Source organism: Bicyclus anynana, chromosome 22 (assembly GCF_947172395.1).
Source record: "Bicyclus anynana chromosome 22, ilBicAnyn1.1, whole genome shotgun sequence".
Taxonomy (NCBI): Eukaryota; Metazoa; Arthropoda; class Insecta; order Lepidoptera; family Nymphalidae; genus Bicyclus; species Bicyclus anynana.
Window position 1 is genome coordinate 13415312 of NC_069104.1, and position 19947 is coordinate 13435258.

The 19947-nt window shown below is 37.8% G+C and overlaps 1 protein-coding gene across 3 annotated transcripts in view; it reads left to right on the plus strand.

Moving 5' to 3' along the window:
• LOC112053071 (calcium uptake protein 3, mitochondrial) overlaps window positions 1–19947 on the plus strand; it is a 77300-nt gene that overhangs the window by 40554 nt on the left and 16799 nt on the right. The window contains exon 2 of one of the 3 annotated variants that reach the window (XM_052888466.1): window positions 2010–2115. The exons of the other annotated variants lie outside the window; for them this stretch is intronic. The gene's annotated coding sequence lies outside the window, so the exon portion shown is untranslated. The remainder of the gene's footprint in view (window positions 1–2009; window positions 2116–19947) is intronic. 3 annotated transcript variants of the gene reach the window in all.

A 19947-nucleotide genomic window follows, 5' to 3' on the forward strand; every position in this document is an offset into this window, starting at 1 on the left:
TGTCATCCGGTGCTTACTGGTGGATTTACAGTAGGTAAATGACATTTTGTCAATTGATTTGATGTTTATTTTAATAGGTTAATAATAAAGACCAAAATAGTGAATAGGCCGGCTGGTGAGATTGTAGTCAAGAGCTAACTTATAAAAAATAAAAAAAAATTACCTAGAACTGGAACCCTGGACCTCTTTGACTCGAACGCTAACCACAGCTTCAATGAGACAATACAGAACAATAGTATCGCATCCAATGAATGACCGGCCCAGTTCCGTGCATGCTCCTGTAGTGCGCCGCCCACTGTGGGCGCGGGCGCGCTCGTCACGGCTCAATCGTGGGGCGCCCACGAGCCTTATCTCACGAGTTACGAGCTCACTTCGACCTCACGGAGTCCTGCCTACGTGTATGACTCGGTACCGTAAGGATCTAACACTTGTCTGTGTCATGCCAAAGTTTCACACTAACAGGGTGAGAAGAGGCGAATATCTTAGCATTCCATGGATTTACCGTGCTATTGCCGGCTCCATCTAAATGAATCGTTCAAAATTCAGAACTGTTGACATCGTACTATTTTGTATATTGCATACTTATTGATTTATTTATCAATAGTTGCTTTATCTTATAAATATAGTGAGAGCTGTGGCGCAGTGTAACTGAGATTTTAACCGACTTCCAAAAAGGAGGTTCTACGTTCGGCTGTATGTATGTTTTTTTTTTATGTATGTCCAGCGATAATTCCGTTAATTATGGACCGATTTTGAAAATTCTTTTTTTGTTTTGTAGGGTTTACTTCCAGGGTGGTCCCATTTTTTTCATGTCAGGATCTGATGATGGCATCCTGGAGAAATTGAGGGGAACTTTCGAAAGTTGTAGAGACGGCTAGTACGTTTGTTAGTGTTTCCATAAGGTATTTTAAACCACTACAACTTTATGAAGGTTTGGAGTTGGTCTGATGATGGAGCCGAAACACAGACGATGGAACTCGTCAAGGATTTACAGCAGTCACCTTTTGTTTGGGCTTGATTAATTTGTATTGATGAGTACTTTCCACCTATATGGGTTGTGACTGTATTAAGGGTCTGGTGATGAAGACGAGGGACAGTGAAGAGAACTCCTCGACGGTTCACAGTAGCTACCTTGTGTTTGGACTTGATAAATTTGTATTAATAAGAACTTTCCACTTAGATAGGTTGTGACTGTACACACGCAGTGGGTATGCTAACACTAAAAATAAAAAAATAAAAATTTTATTAAAAAAAATTCAAGCGACTTCCAACTCAAAAAATGACTTTAACTAAAAAGCAAAAAATAACATCCTACCTATGTGCTACCTTCTGATCAGTTTGAAGGCGGTGCCAAGCCAGTGTCGTGTTTTAATTAAAGCTGTTTCTGGAATAACCACAGAAATTTTGTAGTTTAAACGTATTTAATTAAGACATCACTGGCTTGGGACTGCCTTCAAACTGATCAGAAGGTAGCACATAGGTAGGATGTTATTTTTTACTTTTTAGTTAAAGTTATTTTTTGAGTTGGAAGTCGGTTGAATTTTTTTTATTAAAATTTTTATGATTTATTAATGACATCTTTAGTTCAAATCTTGAAATATATTTTTTTCGCCGGTCTGCGACCTTGGCGAAATGTGTGTCTTGGGCACCGCAAAGTCACTCACTGGTGGCCCTTCTTCGGGGAGACTTCTCGCTTTCGAGCTTTGTCAACTACAACGACGCTCGACAACGATGAAGGATTGTCTCACGTTGCCTTCTTTTGTGGGACCATTATCTGCAGACGCTGACCCACTCGTAGACACCACTGAGTGCAACGAAGAGCGCGTTGGGATGCGAAAGTGCCTGCATTCGAACCTCATGGAGAACTGATGACGAACTATCGTGGAGATGTTAAGGTTTCAATTTACTATCGATCGATCAATCTTTCCTTTTCCTTTTAGCTCAATTCTGTAACTACTGATTACGTTTTGTTCTCACGATTTGTTTTTACACATTTTCGTTATTTCCAGGAATCTAGACGCAGATTTTGCACGATTCGCGCCTCCACTGTGACCGCGGCGTCGACAACCTAGATTACTGATCCGTGGCGAATTGCAGATCGATTTGTGATGCTCTGTTAGTACTACTGAGTTTTTTTTCATCTTATTATACCTACTTATTTGAAATTAGAATAAGATTTGTGAAAATTCATCTTCTGATTCGTATAGCCTTTCAAGCTAAATTTCTCCTTTGATCAAACAAATACAGCTTTCACTTGTTTCACTTTCCCCGGAGATGTAATTCGTGTGACGATCACATTCCGTGATCATCACACGGCGCGCTATCAGGCGTGATAGCGGAAGTATAAGTTGTGCGGGCAGAGATACAGCGCATTCAGTGATACAGTGAATCAAAGGCTTATCTAAACACTTCATTTTGTCTTTAAGCTCATTGTACGCCTACGACTCGGTGCGACATCTAAATTATACAGCTAATATAGATTCCTAACACAGCCTTTATAAAGAGTTGTGAGGCAAGATATTTGTTACTTAATGGAAGCTGAAATTTTTCTCCTTACCTTACTTTATTTTATCAGCTGATAGACGTCCACTGCTGGACATAGGCCTCTTGCATGGGCCTCCAAGCACAACGGTCTCGAGCCGCCAGCATCCAGCGGCTCCCTGCAACCCGCTTGATATCCTCGGTCCACCTAGTGGGTGGTCGACCAACACTGCGCTTACCGGTGCGGGGTCGCCATTCCAGCACCTTGAGACCCCAACGTCCTTCGAACTTGTGGCCTGCCCATTGCCACTTCAGCTTCGCGACTCGCTGAGTTATGGTTCGTCTACGAAACAAGTCCCGTAGACACGTCGCTAATGTGTTAATGGCGCTCATTGTCATTTGGTAATGGCGGTCTTATTGTCATTTGTGTAAGGCGCTGTCAATTTTAGTTCAGGTTTTAGACATGGGATCTTTCGTGGCGCGGAGTCTACGATTCGTTTGAAAAAAAAAATTGTTTTTAGCTTCAAAACTTGAGGTTTAGGTATATAGTATTATGTGAATTTCGTAGGTACTAAAATGCTTATAACGACCTTTTGTTGGTTGGTTGAATTTTCCATTTTACACTATTTGTACGTACAATGCATACCCTAATTAAAAACCTTGTATACACCACACCTTGGCTCGTGTCTCCGCAGAATATACCGCAACACTAAATCGCTCGAGTTCAGTTGCTCAATGTAAACATCAATAAAACACAGTCGCTTGTCAGCGTGTGAACATTTGTCCGTTTAGCGAGCAGTTGACTAATTGCAATCAGTCGGCAGACATTGACGCGCCGCAGTGGGTGAATCTATACAAGCCACTCACCGTCCGATAAACTCACGTGCCTGCAGCGCTAACGGCTTGATGTTCCATAAAACTGATCGTGTGTTGGTCGCGATCGGCATGATGTCATACACATCGCGACCAAGTCGACTTGGTACTCAACCTACAGAAACTCAGGGCTAAAGGGTTAACTGATAGCTGAAATGCTCGATTCTCGTTCTGCTGTTAATTTTACGTTGCTTCTTGGGCACGTGTTCTTAGAACTTTATCATTTAGTATCATTATCAGCCGATGGATGTCCACTACTGAAGTCACTCGGTCTCTCGAGCCTTTTGAAAGTTGTTCCAGGTTTCTTCATCTTTAGGTTCCTTGCAAGTTGATTTGGATATTTCAGAATATCCAAATCAACTTTCATTTATTATTTATATAAAACTCGCTTTTGGTATGTTTTCATACAGTGTGTAACTTCTATCTATTAGGAACTTAAATAGAAGAAAAAGTTCAAGTTCCAGATAGTAAAAGAAATACATTGGAACTCAATTTGAGAAAAAATCTTTGAAGTGAACACTTTGAGAACGCAGTGGAAAGCTAAATCACTTTTTAAAAAGTTTATAAATATGTATTTAAAATTTACAATTACCGAATTCTCGTTTATTCTTCGTCAGTACATTACGTAACTACTGATTAAGCTTTTACTCTCGTTGTACGATATTACGAGTATCTACACGTCCATTAGTATGAATTATCACGTAAATCCAAAAGCTACACTACCCAATCGAAGGCGAGACGCGGTGCGCAGTTCACGTAACAAAGTATAGGCCCACAAGTAATGTGTCGCCTCTTGTCCCGTGATTTCACCAGTAAAAAACAAACTTTAACACAGTGAGGCTACGTTGTATAAATAATCATGGCGCTAGTAATCCCCTAAAATAGTTCTACTGTTTACTACTTTTAGCAGTACCTAGTAGGTATATAGTAGAGCTGTTTCAGGTCATTATTACTCTTTAATACAAATATATACTTAATAACATACATGACCATTACTTAAATACATAACATGCATGTTATTTTTGTTGTTTGTAATGGTTAAATAATTTCAAAGAGATGTGACCTTATATTCGTGGTAATTTGATTATTATCTCTCTGAGTTATAGTTGTTGTATTACTCTGTAGCTTGTACAAGTAACTCGAAAAAAATCATAAGTAAAAATTCATTTAGTTTAATCAAGTGGCGTTGACGAGAAGCGTCATAAACTATAAACGCTGTAGCAGCCGAGGCCTCATAGCAGCAAGTATGCTACATGTTAGAGTCTTCTCTGAGCCGTGTCGCTCGTACAAGTTTGGCGGCGTTACACCAGAAGCGCCATAAACGCCACGTTTAACCCTGCGGAGCCACAGCCCACAGCACACACAGCAGCGGCGCGTGGGCGGACTCGGGAATTTTGATTGAGCTCCGACCAGACGTCACATCGGAGATTTATCGATCATCCTGTATGTGGACATTTCATAGTCAGGGAGCCGGTCCACATACTAAACAGGTTAAATTAAAAATTAATATTTCAATGAAAATTTGTAATGTATCTATCATAAAACCTATATATTAGATTTTTTCTTAAATAAATGCATCTCAGATACCAAGTACGAGTATGCGCCATGTTTTTGCAAACTTGTGCAAGTTGTAGTGACAACGGATGGGAATACAATCGAAGCTACTCGTAGGAGCTAGGACCATACAAATCAGAGCTACCCCTAAACCGTTTCGCTATAAATCGCTAAAAAATATTTCTAAGTAACTACTTACCTAAAATTAATTTCATAAATATTAATTAGGAATGTAAAAGACAGACTTTAACATGTTATATTCTACGCATACAATTTAATTTTAAAATAACTGAATTATTGTAGTAAAAAAATAATTAATTACCAGCTCTTGGACTACTTGGTACAACCTTCCGGCAACAGGTCGCTGATGCAATGGCAGTGCTCATGTGGATCAAGTTCTGACGTAATTAGTTGTAACGACCTTTGTTCTTATCTGCGTACACTTGTGTACTGGATAGTGTTCACACCTGCTTGTCAACTGTTAGAACAGGTAGAAGAATAACGCAGACGAACGTTATATGTCATTGAGGGGTAGTAGAACTTTCATGATTGCAGGCCAGACCTACGTCTCTGGTTAAATGGACAGATTATGACTTTTAAGGACATGTAAAATACATGCCCAGCGAAGTGTTTATAGGTGATAGTATCAGCTGCGTCATTTGCTTGGTCCTTCAGCTATAACTACAATAAAACAACCTTTATTTAATAGTCCACTACAGGGCCAAGCGTCCCAACATAAATAAGGGATTTGTAAAGGAAAAAACAAAGTAGTAAAGAAGGTAATTTCCAATATTTTTTACACCTAAACCGGAAATCGATCCCTGGACTTCACGATACTCTGTAACAGAAGATGTACTGTAAACGCAACACTAATAAATATAATTTAATTTGGCTACAATAAAAGCTCGTAAATCCGTCCGAAGCTCTCAACATTCCGCTGTACTGCGCGTCGCGTCCTCACGTCGGCGCGCTAACTGACAGCTCTCCCCCATGTTTTGACAGATCACAGCATCTCGGTGCTCTCGCTGCGGTAGCGCCACGTACACATTTCTATAATAAATAAAGAATCATTATATTTGGTATCAACGTTCACCATCAAGGTCAAATAAATTAAACAAGATGTAAATATGTTTAAATTCAACAACTTTGTAAATTAGTAATCTTTGCTACAGCTTGGTTGGCAAAGCACTGGCATGTATAGTTCTGTCGCAAAGCGCATTGTTTTCTTTTTCTGGTCTGTAAAGTATATGATCGCGAGTGTAATTTGGTACACTCATGCTTTAGCTCATAAGATTGATGCGCACAGGATGGCATTGTAAGACGTGTTAAAGACGTGTTATTAACATGCGAAGTGTTGCTTCGGAACGTGGAAGAAGGGCCTTCTGTTTCTCAAAAAACTTGAAAAAATTTGACACTAATCAATAAATAACCATGGCTAAAGCTAAATGGTAAAGCATACCGCAAGTTTAACCTAAAGTCAACTTTTGTTATTTCCATAGATTTATAACACATGCCGTTTTATGTGCCCCGAAATAGGAGCCCTTGATGTATCGCTACGCTACGATAAGTACGCTTGTGTGAGTGTCGACGAGGGTAATTGGCTTTGCTCTTATACGCTCACATAGTCACAGAAGTGGCTTACGTTTGGAGTGAAAAATAGTTTGTAGTTGTGGGTCTATAGGTTATTAGTTTAAGGTTATTTCCTACATTGACTCGCGCTATCGAACTCAAGACCCTGTTCTAGTTCCCTCTTATTGCACAGGTCATCAAAACAGCCATAAATCAAACTCCATCAATCAGTTAAGTGTTGTTCTCCACACTAAGAGCACAGCCTCCCTTTGTTCTACATCTAAACACAAAAATTGTGTTTATCCGTCCGTTTAGATGCTCGTTCTGCTGCGTTTCTGCGCTAATTGCGCTTAAAAGGCTCACAAACATTGAGTCACTGCGCACTGTCTGTACGCAATACACCCGCAGTGCGCGCTAGTGGTGCGACACGAGGAACTATCGATGTTTGGGAAACATCGATACAAGACGAGGAACATATTGACCAAACATGCCCAAGAATATACAATTCATCATCGATGCTCTTTTACCGCTATTTATTATTACGCAAAAAAATAATAAGGTTATATTCAATTCTCAGAACTCCGCGGTTTCATCCGCGTAGTTTCCGTTCACGTATGAATTCGGGAATAATTTATGAAGCATATTTTCAAATCAGTCCAGTAGTTTCAGGGCTTATCCAATGCAAACATACATCCAAATCTTTCCTGTTTATAATATAATAGGTTATCTATCCTATTATATTATAAACAGGAAAGATAGATTTAATCCGCCCGTTTAACATTGGCTGTAAGGGTACGACGACAGAGATATGTCAAGTTTGAAACATTAAACATTCATAAATAATTAAGGTTTAGTTGATACTTTCAATATTTTTTTGTCTATTACTTACTTTTGGATTATGTAACAATAACAAATTATAAAATGAAATTTATTTTGATTATATTTCATTCAACAACACGTATTTGACTGCAAAAAGAATTCCTAATGTTTCGACATTTGCCTGCTACAACCCTAGTAGCAAATGCGTAATGTTCTAAGCTTTCAAGATCATCTAGAAACTTCTGTTGTAATAACGTTGCCGATTTATTATCCTCAATTAAGCTTCATGTTTGCTTTTTACTGTTTACAATGGTTTCCCTCAACACGTAAACAACGGAATTATATTACAATGCGTTTGATGAAACAAGTTTTATTCAAAATCACTGCGAGTCAGGTAGCATATGATAAATAAATACAATTATGATAAAAATACAATTGTGTACAAGCCTGCAGTTACCACACCTTCTTCACGCCCGCGCTCCTGCCACGAGTAGGTAAGTACAACTATGGCGTTAGGTTCAAGCTTTGGAAATATTCAAATCTTAAATCATCGAAGTAAAAGCGTAATCTTAACATAAGCAACAAAGTTGCATCCCGCCGTCTGTACACAATTTTTTATTATCATTATGTAGTGCTTGAAGAGTATGGTATAATTTATAGTTTAACATTTTTCCCACGCAGATAAAGTTCGCAATTTTCATATTATCTGGGGAGAGTAATGATATAAGTAATGCTCTGCTATATGCTATATGTATATGCTCTGTCATCAAAATTGGGTTTAGGTTTAAACATGCATTATTTCACAAATAATCACATGCACTTATGTGAAACTTACAGTCTAGTACAACAATTTTAAATTTGACTGTACAATATACAATACACTAATACTATTAAAATAAAAAAACACGTGTCTCTTCGCAAGAATAAGCGTCTCTAAGCCACAATGTTTCAAACTACATGCTGTAGTTGAAAATCGTATTTAATTCTGGTAGCAGCATGGGCTGACTTTTCTCTGTAATGACGAAGGTGTGACGCTCACAGGTTCTTGCACTATACCTATTTTTGTAACATAAATAAAAAGAATTTATATCCCCTATAATGGGCGGCGCTGCGGCGGCGCAAACTGAGATACAAATTAACTAATACAAGCAATTCATTATATATTCAGTTTACTATTTCGTGATAAAATATACGACTACATGAATTAATAAGTTTTCGCAGAGAATAGGAAACTATATGAATCACTTTTTATAAAGAGTTAAGTATCGTTTTAAAGTTTTGTATGGAATTTTCTAAGCAGTGGCAGTAGGGTTCTCTCAGTAATAAGCAGGCAGCTAACAGAGCTCTTATCAGCTATCTAATTTGTGTAACGCGCACCGCACAGGCGTCTGCGAGCTGCAGGCGCATTGTCGCTAGCGCCTGATCTCTACTCCTTAGTATGGAGCAGGTGATTGTTGTCCGCTTAATGTATTGAGCCGTTTGTGCTGTGGATTAATTGTTGATTAAACTATAAGCTATGTGTTGTTTGGAAGTAACGAGAAACGATTTTGTAACACATGTTTGGGTCCAAATATGGCCTTTCAGATTTTTGATGTATTACATCATACGCACAAATTACGTTTATACATTAATCCGTTTGTAAAATAACTTGTACCTACATATATCTGATCCAGTTAGTGGGTACTAAACGTGCAATATTAAAAACTAAATAATTTGATCAATGGAATTAACATCACTTTAAGATCTGCAAGGTAGGTATAAATACCGTACGTAAAATTGCATTTCACTTCTAGAAGAATATTAAATCCATATATGGTTTAATATCTCGTCATTGTACTACAATTTATTTTAAGTAGGCTTAGATAACAAGCACATTTGAAACATCAAGTTTGACTATTTGCAGATTTAGTTTCTGAGAAGAACCGATAAGGAACTCAGTGGTCGAGTTATTAGATTATGTAATAATTCTAAAATCACACAATTAAAGCCTGACTGCTTCTTTGATACTCAAAACTCCAAGAGCTGAATATAAACAGCGGACAATAATAAATAACTTTTAGAAAGTTCCCCTTAGAAATACATTATAAACATATTACGCCGGGTTCAGAGTTGAAGCAGATTAGTTCAAGATGTGGCGAACGTAGAAGCCATGTTACGTGCTCATGCGCGCACTTATGGCGTCCCGCGGGACGAGTCGGGTACGGGGGCGAGTGACTTGTCAGATAGCTGTCAATAAAGTGGTAAAGTTTAGTTGACGTCAGTGACATCTCCGAGAGGCGCTAAGTAGCTTTCAATTACTCTAATTAGTAGCATTAGCAAAACATATCTACTCGTCTGTAAAATAGAGTTGCATCTATTTCTTTCGCTCTGCTTTCTGTAGATTTAGGAGCTTAAGTAGTAAAAAATGCACGTGTAAAAACAAAAATAAAATCAAATAAAACCTTATAATAATTGTAAGAATTTTTGTTTACGTCTAAATTTAATAAAAGCCTAGGCCAGTTCTAAAATAAGCTTGTATTGCCTGCGAACACCTCCTGTGGGATTCGTGTCAGTTGGCAGCGAGAGACAGTTATAAAAATTAAATAAAATGTAACATATTAAACATTTCTTAGATACCTTTTTCAGTAATGTCTGTAATTTTCTGTTTGATAAATTCGTCTTTAATTTCACAATTGTTATGATTCCTAAACAGAATTGTCAAGTACTTGAAACATCTTTCAACCCCAACCAATATGATATCCATACAGTGAGCATGACGGATTAGGTATGTCAGCACCAGTCTCAATGATATCCAGCGACAACAAGCACGCAGTTAAACAATCAAAGCCGGACAGGCGTTGAGTGCAGCCGCGGATGTCTATATCGGGCTGGTTGTAAATCAAACGGTTACTAAAGCGATACGTTTACAAACGCTGATATTGTAGAACCGACGATACACAGCTTCATTGTAAATCTTTAACCTAACCTACCTATAAAAAATAATTGCAGGAAGAAAATGACTCCCTTTAAATTCATATCATACATTTTTATCAGTCAGGAACACAGCGAAATAAATCAATCTATATCGTTTGATATTATGTTCTGTATGCGCAAGACATACATTTTCTACCTTTCCACTGTGGGCTGTATCTTCACATAGCCAAGGGCTAGCCAAGTTACCTACACGATCAGCAGTAAAGACTCCAGAAAAGAAAACACATCGTTCGTGAATGTATGGTTCAATAAAAGTTTTTTGGAACGAAGTCCATTATCACGCATTAATTACGGGGGTTAGACGGAAAAAATTAAGACCAAAACAAAACAGACCCGACTGCGTAAGAAGGAGGATAATGTTTTTACTATAGTTGTAAGCCGTGACCTGAAGAAAGCTGGTGAGATTCACCACCCCCCAACCACAAAAAGCCCCGAACCCCAAAAGGCCCCCGACAGCGATAGCCATGATAACTATAGCGAACTTCGTTCCATCCGGGTGTCCCTTTAACACCGAGTTTTTTTTCCTTTATTACAATTAGATATTGTAATAAAAAACAGTGAGTATCTGGACAGTTGTACATCTGTGGTGCAATAGTAGTGTTAGCTGCAGTGTTTGTCGCGGAGTAAGTCACTGCTCACTGCGACACCGACAGTCGACACGAACATCACCGCTCGGGTTACGGGGAAAGTGCCGACTGTTGCGACTGTACACTCGGACAGACAACTCACAGATATGACAAACTCTTCATTATAATACTGAAGTGCTGCTGGAATGACGACACTGCACCAGGAAGCGCAGTGTTGGTCGACCCCCTACTACCGACCGACGACCGAGAACATCAAATGGGTTGCAGGGAGCCGCTGGATGCTGGCGGCTCGAGACCGTTGTGTTTGGAAATCCATGTCCTATGTGGCCTATGTCCAGCAGTGGACATCCATTGGCTGTTGAATGAAGACGAATACTGAAACAGTACATCGGCTAAAAATCATCTCAACGCAATGACATGCCTACTGGTGTAGAGCTGACACCGGTTGATTTTATTCTCGAAACGCGGCACAAATCTAACTGTACTTGTAAAGTTAACACGCTACCTGCGTAGTCAAATACAATTCCGCCTTATTGAAGAAAATATACAAATCAACTTTAAAAACTTTAGCCAAACAATACATAGCTGAATAACTGTATCGTGCGAGTGTTCGTAGCAGTGACCCACTGACACCGAGCGCGCAGATCTGTTCGCGTCACAGCATCCTACGCGCCGGACCGCAAGCTGCTGGCCCGGGGCTGAAACTTGTGATTATTACTCAAAATAACAGGAATACACTAAAAACCTTTACTACTGAGTAATTTTGCTAAGCTCTTTAGTCATTTTACTATGAGCTTTGGTACGGACCTCAATACACAAGATTGGTAAGCTAAGCTTTGGTCAATTTAGTTTAAAAAGTAATTTTTTTTTGTACTTGTATAAAAATGGACATATAAATAAATGATTAGAACAGAATTTTTAACAAAATCTGAAAGTTCACATCAATGCCGTATCTTAGGATAATTTGTCTGGAGTATTGCTGTCACGTCTCAGATTTAACTGCTGTAAGGTGATTGACAAACAAACATTTAGAAAAAAACTGAGTTTCCGATTAGCAGTAGAAGCAAGGGTCAGAAACAGAAGGTAATCCCTGAGACGGCGCGTATTTTGATGATGTTTCTCACCCCTAACCACCAGTTCTTGGTACCCTTAAGCTCTGAAACAAAAAAAACGTTTTTTTTTATATTCTAGTGAATTAAACAAGAGAAATAATTTACGTAGGAGTAGTATATGTATGCCTGGTGCTATAAATCACCTGGCTGACGGTTTGTTATCAGTAACAGCAGCAATTAGCATTTCTGATCGTTAGTGCTGGTGCCAGGTCTTGACCTTTGGCGACGATCGATACTAATAACGGTGAAGACATTTCACAATTTTAAACGTTTGTTTCCATCCTGAGAAACTTCTGTGTTTCTGTGTTTTAGAATATTTAACGGAAGAATGTCTGATGTTAAATTAATTTAGTAGCAGCAGAGCTCAAAGTGACTCGTGCGGGGAAGTACTGCCGTCGTGCTTATTTTTATCGCCAACAGCATTGCTTTGTTGCGGTCTGGGGCCTTACCACAAGTTCTTAAATCCGTAGCAATTACATAATGTTTTGACATTTCGTACCCTGAGGGTCAAGCTTATCCCCGGATTGTTTCGTTTAAAATGATTTTGAACGACAGACCATTTCATTCACTCAATTCGTACCACTTACTGAGGTAACATTATTTATGCCCTAAAATAAGATGGACAGGATGGTTTTGTAAAAGTTTGTGGTAAGTCTTTGACCTTGATCTCACCTGATGGTAAGTATAGATATAGACTAAGATGGGGCACGCTTGCCTAGAAGATGTCGATATAGTCTTGTTATAAAGATACCAAACTTACAAGAATCAGGAAACACTAAACTTATACAGCTAAGGGCGATAAAAAACCAAGTTTTTTTAGTTCCCTGGATCTAGTAGAGCTATACTACAACCACACTACTACCACACACGCTACCATTTCTATGTCTTATTTACGTATATCAGTCATAAAAATAATCATAGTCCGGCAATTCAAATATAAATCTGTCTGTCCTATTGATTCTAGTAGGCTTAACCTGACAGTTTGGGCTCAAGCAATTTTCAACGTATTTCTGGTTTCATGACACGTATCATACGCAAGTTACTTAAACGCAGATGACTAAAGGAATTAAGTAGAATTAAGTAAATCAGTTCGCCATCTTATTAAAGTCTTATTATAGTCGAGTTTAGCTCGCTTGTCTTCTACACCAGACGCTTGTAAGAGTCAAAACTATAAAAGGACCTTTGGAGGAATTGAAACTGTTATATCATATATAATAAGAAGAAAGAAATCCTCTTGTCAACCCTAATCTGAAAAGAGGCCTCTACATACTTAGATATTATTTTTATTATCACCATTTTGTACACCCATCAAATTTTCAACACATTGTTTGTTATCTTCAGCCCAATTATGCATGTTTCTTTACTACTTAAAACATTTACCTGTTTTTTACGTTTATTGATGATCAATTAGCGAGCATAGTAATTGGCCACAACCCGGAGACATTACGAGCAGTAATTAGTCATTTCAGACGGACAGCAAATTGAAAACTATTAAACTAAATTTATTGCCCACTTGACTGAATTACACCATAAAATGATCGCTGACCGTGTTTGGTGGGATTGAAAAGTAGAAAACGAGATTTTGTTCATATGCTACTCAGTACATCGTGCTGATATTACTATTTAGTTCCTCATTCTGACTCATACGTCAATTTCTCATGTCACTTGGATGTCCCAACGTTTCTCTTAGGCGAGGTTCGAGTCTCACGAGAAGCGCCATTAGAGAGTCGTACTGTCCACTTATGTTCTTGGCTCTCGGGCTCTATTCCAGCACAGCTTCTGCGATCTTCAATAGAAGCTGATACTGCTGCAGTTCCTAAAGTAGGTTTACACCGTTAGAAAAAGATACATATTTTACTGATCAATTCACCGAACCACCCTTGGCTAATTTTTTAACTACTGTCTGTTTCAGCCATTTTTCACGGATATAGAATTTAGACCCAGTACGCTACCCGCAATGAAGCAGTCCATTATGATTTGGCGGGTATAGGGGATAATGATTGATTCTTTTAACATTTACTCTTCCGGGCTGAAAATTTTACTGAAAATTTCTCTGAAGAAATAATAGCTAAATATTTCATAGTAAGACCGAAGACTCAAAATCAGGATTTTTCGAGGCTACATACATAGGCTAACACTGGATCAAAAAAAGACAAAGTCATATGTCTGATTGAATTCATGATCTGACCAGACAGACGCCCGCTGTCCGCACAACTAATATTTTGTCTGGTAGCTCCAGCGTCTAATAAGGCTTAAAGTACAGTTGAAGAAAGGTCAGTTTCTGTGTCAGGTAATGACAGTTTCTTATTGCAGTAAATCGTTAACAATGTCCAATCATCACTACACTCCATAGATAAGATAACCAAATCTGAGAAGCACGATGGTGTGGAACCTTACGGTACCGTAGCCCGTTCACACACTGCCTCTAGTGTATTATCTCTCATACATTACGTGTTAAACGTCTCCTCCTGACCAAGATACCCTAACGACGCCGGTTATCTAAATGATGATTAGCTCGACCATTGCAGGACACTACTACGATAACTCGATGGTGTCTCTATACGATTCCTACTGTTCGTCCGTCAATCAATTCACGTGATAAGAACATAGAAAGATGAATGTCTTTTATTGCAATTAGACTTTAAAGAGTATTGGCAAAATGACACCTTGTACCTATTCTATCTACAAGTGCTTGAAAAGCTTCTAAGATATTTTGACTACATACTCGAAGTAGTTAGATACGGACTAACAAGACATATTTTATTAAAACCCATTCCTGAATAGATGATATAGCGGTTAGTCTAAAAAAATCCGCAACAAACTTTATTTGCCAGGGTTTCTTTTTTATTATCATAAAATCCCGGTTGTTTAAAACTAAGTTCACCGTTTTTTAGTACAATTATTATGGTTTATAACCTGCAGATGCTGGCGACTACGTCCGCGTGTATCTTTAACAATCAACAACCCTACTCCTTCAATTTTGAAGACCCTTTGATACAATATTCCCATCAATTACCTCACCTCCCTCTTAAATAGTGATTCATAACTAATGGTAAACAAGTCTAAATTAGGTCTATTACAAAAGTTAAATGTTTAGTTGTTAGAATTTTTAATCCATCCATCAATCGCTCGTGGTCCAGAAAGTAATGAGCTCGTCCGAAGAGATAGCTGGCGCTAGTCCAATGTGTCGGCTTAGCACTGGTCGCCCACAGCCGTAAGATACGGGGTATTACTGCTGGAGATTTAATGACGGGGCTTTGTGCTTGCAACACTGTCTATATCAGTATTAAACTAAAAGCAGAATGCAAAGCAATCACTATATGTCATGTCGATCTATTGTATTATTGTTGCTATGTATGATGTGTCTTAATATATGGCTTATGCTTACGGAAATGCAAATGGTATAGATTATGAATCCGTTTCCGATTTTTTTGTTTCACCTTCCTGTGAATGATAAAAACATATTCTCTTATCCTTTTTAAAAGTCGGATAAATACTACTGAAATGCAGATAGGTAAACGCATATCGTTAAATTGCTTTTGAGTAAAATAAAAAGGAAAGTGTTTATGCAATAAAGCTGAAAAACACTTATTTCGTACAGATAAAAATAGACATGAAAATGGAAAATAAACCTTAAACAATGTTAAATATAGAAGAAGAATTCACAACAAATGCTGAGGGACCTTAAATAAGTAGTTATTATAGTGACATTAGATTTATTGAATTTAGTTCAGAGATTTAGTCGCAACGAAAATAGTAACGAAAGCGATGAGTCCACGATGACACGCCTCATGTCTCGTGACTAGATGATATTCTCTACAAATATGAATATACGCAGTGGCGGCCTTTACTATTCCAGGGCCAGGGAGAAATGAAGCACTGTTACAGAGGAAATGAGGCTTCGAGAAACAAATCTTTGCTTAATCTATTTTAAAAGTCTAAATCAAAAATATTTACTGTTAAATTAATGACATTTAATATAATAAATAATTCATATGCAATAATTAAAAAAAAGTCTGAACACGTTAGTCAAACACATGCGAGTGTGATAGCGATTAGCTGATATGAGGGAATATTTCGACATCAAAAATGTTGACAATGCGCGTTGATCCAGCGATATCTCGCAGGATAACAGAAGGATAAGCTGTTAATCCTAAGGTAATATAGGTTATTGTGAACGGATTATTCATTACAACACATGAACTACTTTTTAAAATTACTTGATTACTAAAATTTCCATACTAGTGGACGCCCGACCATTTTTGTGAAAAACTGAATTCCCGCGAAAAAAAATTAAATACTAAAGTGCCTTTGTCCTCTGTTTAGTGCATCGTTTTTGGCGAAAGATGATCGACTCAGTAGGGACATGACCCACGATTCCCAGCTAAAGAAAGCTGCTAAGTGTTTAAAAAACTAAAGCTCTAACATTGATTTTAAAGAGGAAGATAGAATTGAACAAAAGGACGATTCAATTTCATCTAGTTAGTCCCATCGAGTTTGGCTAAAGACGATGAACTAACTAGGGCTGTAAACTGGATTCGTCTATCAGCGGCTAAATATAAAAAAGTTCTCAACCTATTATTTACATCTAGATATTAGATAATGACTGCTAAACGTTCGAGAATAACACACAATAGTTATGATAGTCAGCAGTAAATGGTAGTGGTATAGTTAGCAAACGCCTCGATAAGTGAGCTGAATGGACAGCCTGATGGATCGCAATACTTACAGCTATCATCTGACTTGGAGCTGTGTTTATGAGTGAAATAATGAAAGCGAAACTCACTTGAATATACACTCTCATAGGTATACTTGAAGAATAGGATAGAATACAACAACTTTTGCACGCAATCTTAATTTTTATATTTTAGAAATCAGATTGAACAAGGAACTAATTTTTTTTCATTTAATTTACAAGGAATATGCCATCGAATTGTTCACCCAATCCGCTGTTGTTATTAGGTACCACTTTAGATGAAAAATTCGACATTAACAAAGACAAAAATCACAAAAAGGTCACATAACTACGTCCTAATGAAAGTTTAGTTGCGATAAGACTGTGATCTCACATAGTGTTAAGTGACGATGCAATCAAAAGAAATGCGCTGCTCTATACCGAAAGGAGGGATGATTTATTTACCGTAATATCCGTAACTGGGTTTCTACACGTCTTTGTTCCGAAGTGTCTCGCTTGGCGTTACATCTGCTGGTAGGATTGTTAATAGCCACTATCAGACTACACGTAAGTTAATTTAGAAAATTGTAAATGGTATTAAACTGGTTTGCATTTAGTCCAGTCAGTTAAGTATGAAAAATCTTATCAAACTTAACTCTGTGGTTCGTTATGAATTTTCCGTTTAATTAATTTACTTTCAAATGTAGATGAGTAAAAGCTGTTTGATCATCTGTAGGACAATGTAGATAATATTTATCTGTGTTAACTAACCTGCAGAATCAACAGACTTGACGTTTTTAGATAGTATCGCGAAATCAGCTCATGACTACGAGTCTAAGACACTCAATTTCTTCGTAGATGTTTAATTTGCACAAGTTCGTGATACTAATAAGTCGCTATCTCGTTACGCGTGACCCACATCAGCATCAGGTGCACTAATCACATCCACTGGTACATGACTCGTCTCCAGAGATGTCTTACAGCTAGCCATTAGAAATGGCGTGTTTCACTACAAGCTAAACACCGTTACCGACAGATATCATCTTGACCTTGACTATGATCTCACATGATGGTAAGCGTAGATGTAACCTAAGAAGGAGTGCGTTTGCATAGAAAATACTTATTCCCGCTGGTTTTAGAGATACCTAAATAAAATCAAAAATATATTAGATCTCGTAAGGGCATTTGAGATATTAGCCATGAGATTGATAAAGGTTGGCCTTGTGTGAGTCATAACGACGTAGGGATGAAATTCTACCGGAGATGGTGCAGTGCGATGGTAAAGTGGTGATGAAGGTACAAAATCAAACACCTGAGTTGACTCTCCGAAGTATATCCTGTAAAAGACTGTCAAATCTGAATTAAGAGTGTTAAAAGAAATACTACGACAAGACAAACATTGAAGGCATATAATATTCTTACCTCACCTATGTAGTGAAAAATAGACGCGGAGACGCCATTTCTATCGCCTTTTTATAACATTTCTATGACTCGTTTCCGTTATCAACACTAATCTGCAACTGCGCTAAAGTGGTCGAGGTGAGAACTGGAGCTTGTAGAATGGGAGGACATTTGTCCGCCCGGCGGTAACTACCACGTGGTCCAGGATGCTATTTATCAGAGGATTATGCTCATAGAGCCGGCGCTTGGGAACTCGTAACGAAAGGCTTTGAAGAAAATGTGTATAATTTGTTGACCCTCACGACGTTGCCGATATATCGCAAAGTGGTAGTTTCAGAGCGGAAGATGAGATGTATTAAGAAATTAATGATGATCTTTCTCACTACGACTTTAAATTTAAATTCTAATAGTTAATTGGATAAAATTGAAAACTTAACCTAGAATTTTAAGTATTGTTTGCTGCAAAAGAAAGAGTAAAGAAAAGACTCTGTGATTGATATTAGCAGCAAGCGTTTAACACTGACAGGGGGGCTCTCGATTTTTAAATTTATATTATCCTGGCTTAAAATCAAAACCCTAAAAAAGAACACTGGGAAATCTTAGGGATCTTACAATGGTTTTGGAGATTTGCCACCGTTGGTACAGTAAAACAAGGTAACAAGTTGTTGAAAATTTTACAATCCAAATTTATGAGTAGTTGTAGAGAAATTAAACTGATTTATACACTGAAGATTTTATGTGATGTGTTGGGAAAGTCATCTAATTGTAACCCATCCTTAACACATAGCTTAGATACAATTTAATTTCCTACGATCACGTTACTTGCGTCGTGCTCGTCTCGCTGCGCCATCATTACTCGGCTGAATGTTCAGTGGACAGCATTTAGATTAGGTAATTACCAATAATAATGTTTTACTGCGTTTGAATGCAGTAGCATAAATAAACTGCTTTCTTAGGTAAAATACGTTCTCGTGTTCAATGCGTAAAAACGCCTTTAATTTTGATTGAAATTCATAGTAATTTTATGTTGACTGACGCTATCTTGATCTTAACTGGCTCTGAGATAAATAAGTTTGTTTTGGTAATGAACTTTTTGTTTCTAAAAGCTTTCTGTTTTAATATTTTTCTAACTAAATTGCTAATATTTAATGTCAAATTACTGCATTTCGCGCTTTTGAAAGAAAAAACGACTTTTTTCGTATCAATTATTTTTATTTGTAAAGATATATAATAGATTGATATTTCTTCTGATATTTCTAGGGATCATAGTTATTGTCCAACAAAATGGAATATCAGAGAACACTCTCTTATCATTTTACCATCTGTCATTTATATCATTTATACTTGGTTGAATGAATCATATTATACTACAATCTAGATTATTGTGTATAAACATCTGGTTTATCAACATTTTGCGCCTATTGGGTTACAGCTGTAATCGCAGCGAGTCAGTGAGCATATAATTTCCCTCCATAATTCCCTCCAGTGCGAAGTGTAGATTGCGGGGTGTTGTTGATTGGATAAAATAGCGCTAACCACCGCCGGCCGCGCTGGTGTTGGCTGGTGGGCGACATTGGAAGGAACTAATCACAATCCTCAGCGAACTGCGCCGCGGGGCTCGTTGTCGCGTTAAAGGTTGATTTGATTAAATTTGCCCTTAGTGGAACTAGCTTCGTGATGTTAAATTTAACTTTATCGATGATTTTGTTGAGTTATCTGGAACTTGTTGCATTATTTTTATGTTTTCTGTTTGACTACAATTTAAAAATGTTAAATTGTTATTAATAACTGTTTCATACTGTTCGTTGGTCAACGCAAAAGCAATTGTTATCCTAAGCCCAGCAACCCGCATCGGAACAGCGTGGTGGCTCTAGACTACATCTCCCTCCTACAAGGAGGGGTA